Source organism: Gossypium raimondii, chromosome 4 (genome assembly GCF_025698545.1).
Source record: "Gossypium raimondii isolate GPD5lz chromosome 4, ASM2569854v1, whole genome shotgun sequence".
Classification (NCBI taxonomy): Eukaryota; Viridiplantae; Streptophyta; class Magnoliopsida; order Malvales; family Malvaceae; genus Gossypium; species Gossypium raimondii.
Window position 1 is genome coordinate 36,159,742 of NC_068568.1, and position 5,907 is coordinate 36,165,648.

Below are 5,907 nucleotides of genomic sequence, written 5' to 3' on the forward strand. Positions count from 1 at the left end.
ACTGCTATTTGTGCTTTTTTACACAAGATTGTTACTAAATGCAGGAAAAGCAATTTGACCTTATTTTTCCTGACACAAAACACATGCTCTAGTACATACATGCAACAACATAAATTCTTTCTCTTTGTAGTATGACATACAACATTGTAGCTTGAAACGTGTCTATGATTGACATATCACAGGCTGGAAAACTCGAGTACTAATAAATTGTAGCCACATTCTTTCTTTTGAAGTTGGTTATGCTTGTGGGATTGATGTTAGTAAGTTTGTTCTGGGATATAGTTCCCACGCACATTGTCTATTTTTTAGAAGATTTATTATGTCATCCTTTTTCTCTCTCGGGAATTGTAAGAAATCTATTCATTGTATAGAATCATAGAGAGATATAGGGGAGGCATAATACCTTGACATTTCCAATGGTGATACAAGAACTTCTTTTCCCTAGATAATTAACTGACACCATGGCATATCCTCTTCTAGATTTTTCTCGGCTTCTTTCAATGCGGCGTCTAACTCCTGTATGCTCGAGATGCATACTGGTTCTTTTGAAGGCGTACAAAGTTTTTCCCAACTGAGTGTTTTGATATGTCTCTTGTCTTCCTCATCAAAGATGCTAAAGGTTTGAAACCTCTCTCTGGAAGTAAATCTCTTCGCTGAATTTCTCTCAAGTATTTCTCATTCTCTTTGTTTCAGAGATCTTCAACATTATCAATAATGGATTCTTCATTGTGTCAGTTGTTGTTCGTGGTTTTTGAGTTAAGAAACACGAAGTATGCAGAGGATTCGTAAGATCCCAAAAAAGAGAGTGACGAACGTTGCTTTAAGTGACTATGACAGTTTAAAAGGTACGGTAGCTCCTAAGGTCAATATATAAAAGCGGTCTAGGGATTTACTTACCGTTCAATGTTAGTGAAAATATCTGAAAGCACATTGAAGTAAAAATGGAAAGTTTCCAAAATTGGCTTGTGCCTTGTGCCACATGGAATGCATGGCGCGACATGACACTGGTTTCTCCCCTATATGTATTGAACTCAAAGGTGTGTTATGCCTTAGAGAGGATGTGGCATGACATGACTACGAATTTTGACTTTCTTAGGTTCACGAGGATTATGTCACGCCATAGGGTCATAGTGTGACGATACAACTCTGATTTTACTTATCCAGGACTTGTAAAAGGTCTTTGGTGGCTCGTACATGCATCCCACTAATGTCTAGCTCTCTCCCCTTGTCATCAAAAACCTATTTCCTACTAATTTTAACACAATTTAGCTACACTACTTCATAATCTAATGCACTGAAAACATGTTAATAATCAAATTCAGATGCCGGTCTCGCATGTCTTGGTCCTTCATAATACGATTTCCTAGTTTGATTTTAGGCACATATTCAGATGCCTCTTCACTTAGCTCATGGTGCTCAAATTGCTCCTCTTCCTTTGTTGGTTTGTCTGGTGGCTTCAATTCCTTGCCTGATAGCAATGCAATTGCTTTTACATGTTCCTTCCCGTTTCTCTGAGAATTATTTTCTATATTACTAGGGAAACTCTAGCCATTCTGTTTTTGCAGTATCGTCATTAATTGGATCATTGGTCATAGAGGCTGTCTATTTGGGATTTGAATCGTCCGCATATTGCTTGAACTTGTTGCATGTTCACCTTTTTTTTTCATCTCCCCTCTAGTAGATTGAATCATTGACCACATGTATCATGGTCATTCCCTATGGCTCATTGTTGAATTGGCGAAGGTTGGTAAAGGGATTTTTGTCGATTTTGAAATTGATTTGCACCTTATTGGTCGCCTCCCCATTTGAAGTTAAGATGATCCCTCCAACTGGGATTCTAGGTATTTGGATAGGGGTCTCAACGCCTATTAATTGCTTAGATTTCCTCCTTTGGTTGGTCATTTGAATGTAGCTTCGCTCTTATTGGCTTGATGAGTCTCCAAATGGTCAAGTTTCTCGAGGATTTGTTGCAATCATCCATTGTTTCCTCTGTTTATTATTTTTTCCATTGGAGCTTTTGATTGGTACATGAATCTCTCATTAGGCTACATGTACGAATTCATAACCATGTTTTCTATGATTTTTAAGCACGTTCGTACGTATAGAACGTGAGAGATCCATCGACTGCTTTATCTAAGTTAGATCTAATGCGTGCGTCAACACTGTTATAGAATATTTGCATCTGGAGCCATGCATGCAGTCCATGGTGTGGGCATTTTTTTAGCATTGTCTTGAAACGTTCCTATGCTTCGTACAGAGATTCTCCTTCAAGTTGTTTAAAATTGGCGATTTCTCACCTTAGTTGGATGGTTGGACTAATCGAGAAAGATTTATAGAGAAATTTTTCTGCTAAATAATTCCATGTAGTGATGAAACTCGGTTCTAATGAGTCTAACCAATTGACTGTGTCATCTCATAGTGAGAACGGAAATAATTAGAGACACATTGTGTCATGAAATACCTCGTTGTACTTAAAGGTATCACAATGTTGAAGGAACAAATTTAGGCGCTGATTCGGGTCTTCAATCATGTTCCCTTTGAACTGTAGTGTATTTGTGATCATCTGGATGGTGGCCATTTTTATTTTGGAATTATTAGTGTTAATCGTCGGTTGCTTAATACTTCCTCACACCACGTCTAATGTAGGTAGGGTGTACTCGAGCAACGTCCAATGAGCCATTGGGACCTCTTTCTGATTATGTCCTTGTTGTTCTCGTGGCTCCTCAAATAATGGGCTTTCCCGAGGTAAATTTATTATCACGTGTGGATCGTTATTCATTGTGGGCCTATTGCATCTAAGTAATTGCTTCAGATCTGGGTAAAGTTCAATTGGGGTACTAGAGATTCGAGTCACACACGACCTAAATAGAAGACAAATAAAAATAAGTAAACAAAAATTAAAACTCATATCTATAGGTCCTAACTTTCTTACTTATCTTATTAATTGTAAAAATTTATTTTCAAAATTTATTACCAAAACCTACCTGGCAACGGCACCAAAAACTTGAACGATAAATACAACACCAAAATATTAGAATTAAGAATGATGGTGTCCACAAATGCATGGGTCAAATTGTAATAAAGTTTATACAACGAAATACTTGGAAGTATTTCGAGGCTTGTACCCAATGAAGGATGTAATAAATAATGAAAACGCTCTTTACAATAATAAGTCTAAGTAGTAATAATTATTTCTTAAATTATGAGGGATCATAAAATAGATTTAGAAGAATAAGAATAAATAAATAAGAAAAGTAAATTGATAAAGAAAAATAAACAAATGGATTAAACTGATAAACCAATCAGGAAGATTAACTCACTTCAGGGTTTGCAACTAACTTCGAATTATGAGTTTAGATTCGATTAGTCATTGATTAAGCAATTATTACCTCTCGGCTCTAATTAACTTAATCGATTGGTTGATACTCGCTTATCTTCTGACCTCACTTTCTCAACCAGGATAAATTATGATTTACTCGATTCGACTTATCCCCCGACCTTGTCTAGCCTATGATAACTTATTAGGGTTGTCAAGCCTAACATTTTAAGAACATATATTTTATACCAACTAATCCATCTCAAGGAATCTCAAATCCTTCGCTAGTCACGTCTTCATCCACTCGTTAATCTCCCTCAAGGGATTTAGCCACTCATGTTATTCATAATCTCAACTTTAATTGAATAAACCATGTGAGAAACACAATTGATTCGATGAATAAAAGATATGTGAATAGTTGTAGATTGAGTATCGAATAGAGAATGGAAAAGAAAATATCTCGATTGGAATAACAAAATAAAACAAATGCAAAGGAAAATATAAACTGAATACTTTAATGAAATAAGTAAATCCTTGAATCAAAATTGATTCAAGAAGAAAAAGAAGAAAGTATTTAAAAGCCTAAAAAGAAAATAAACTAAAACTAATTCTAAACTACGAGGGTTTTTGAAGGTGTTTAGGATGACTTGATTACATTCAACCACTAATGTCTTATTTATAGAGATGTTGGTGGCCCAAATTAGATCTTTGGCATGCCCTAGGTCTTCGTATAAGTCTGATTGCGCGAACGAAAATAACCCCAAAATATTTGGGTAGTATGTCGGCCTTGTGTCGTGCCACACCCCTTGTGTGGCATGACATGACAACTAAATATTGTCTTGTCTTGTTCCTTTGGTGCTTTGATGTCTCGAGAAGCTTGTGCATCACTCGAATTTTGGTTTCACGTCAATTGGGCCTTTATATTTCCATCCTACACACTCAATTAAACCAATTAGCACAACCTGAGGCCTATGCCAACCTATTGGGTCACAACATCTACATAATGTGTTTAAAACACTTATTTTTATTAACTTTCTATCCTAAGGCCTAAATACTAAAAATGTAAATTAAAATCCTAAATTTCTTAGAAAACAAGCTCTTTAAATGCAGACTTGACTCGAATTAATAGCTACATTTAACAAGTCAACTACCTGATAGAGAGACTAGTTGGGAATCAATCGAGGCATCGAGACCTTTTCGAGATGATTTAAACTAGTTTCATCCTACGAATGCGATAAGGGCGTCACAAGAATGGGTGGAGGAGAATGTTATGGACTGCAAATCAAAGCCCATGATGATTACACAAAGATTGTCCCATAGAGGTCAATTGATGGGGATCATTTAACCTAATTGAACTGGTCTGACTCCTGGAACCCATGGAGAAGTCCATCTACTTGAAGCCTTGGTGGGCAGTGAAACACTCTAGTAAAATTAGAGTTACCAGGTTAAATAGTGTAAATCCTAAAGGGCGAAGATTGTATAGAGTTGAAATCCCTTAGGGCTCTCAATTATAGATAGGCTCTAATATTGACCTGTAACAATCCGAAAGTCAGTGATGTCGAAAAGTTTGGTTTCAAGACCCTATTCCCATAAACCGGGCTTGTAAAAATATTTACTAAATATTTATAGAGTTATGCTAGAAACTAATTGAATCTCAGATAGGAAATTTTGGTCGAATTAATTTTAAATTAAGGTACAATGACTTAATTTTCTAAGTAATAAAAATGAAATTATTAGTAAATTATAATATAATTCATAACTAAAGGACTTAAAAAGCAATTATACCCTTGTTGCTTAAATAAGTGGCCGGTCATGGCATAAATATATGTATATAATATATATGTATTATGTTAAGTGGATAGGAAGAGAAAACTTGATAAAAGAAAAAAAAAGCGAAAAAAAGGTCATTTTTCTAATGTTTTCTTCTTGACCGAAAAACATCATAGGAGGGGGAGAACTCAAAATTTTGTTGTTGAATGCCTTGCATGTAAGTATTTTATGCCTTCATTTTTAATGGATTTTACATTTTTAGAACCCTTGAAGTTAGACCAAGCTAATTGAGGGACTAAATGGATAAATTATTATATGTATAGGGACTACTTTAAGGCTAATTACTTTGTTGGAAATGTTGGTTAAGTTATTAAATTTCATGGTATGAGAAATTATTACCTTAAGTAGTGATTTTATTAGTATTAGCTTTAAAGAGGGTTAAATGCTATAAAATTAAAATAACATGGTATTAATTTATAAATTTCAAGAATTTAGGGTCGATTCGTTAATCATATGTATATTTGGTTAGCTATGGAAATTAGGTGAGGATGTGATTAAGTTAATTTTGATGTTAAGGACTGAGTTGTGTAATTGCCAATTATTAATGGTTAAATGTTTAAATATGATTTTATGATAGATTGTTTAAATTGAATTATTATGGTTTTGAGTTAGTTAATTGAATTAGATTATTGTATTTAGATTAAGAAACGAGTAAAGCGATCGTTAACCAAGGGAAGGAGAAAGTTGTCGATTAATCAACCTTGATCACCGGAAACCATCATAATTTTGGTAAGTTCGTAGTCCTTGACTCGAACTATTTA

At 34.8% G+C, this 5,907-nt stretch overlaps 1 non-coding gene across 1 annotated transcript; it reads left to right on the forward strand.

Annotated features, from left to right (window-relative positions):
* Positions 1 to 2,198: 2,198 nt before the first annotated feature.
* On the forward strand, positions 2,199 to 2,305 carry LOC128040703 (small nucleolar RNA R71). The gene has a single exon (XR_008195509.1). It is a non-coding gene; the product is annotated as a small nucleolar RNA R71 (small nucleolar RNA).
* The last annotated feature ends 3,602 nt before the right edge of the window (positions 2,306 to 5,907 follow it).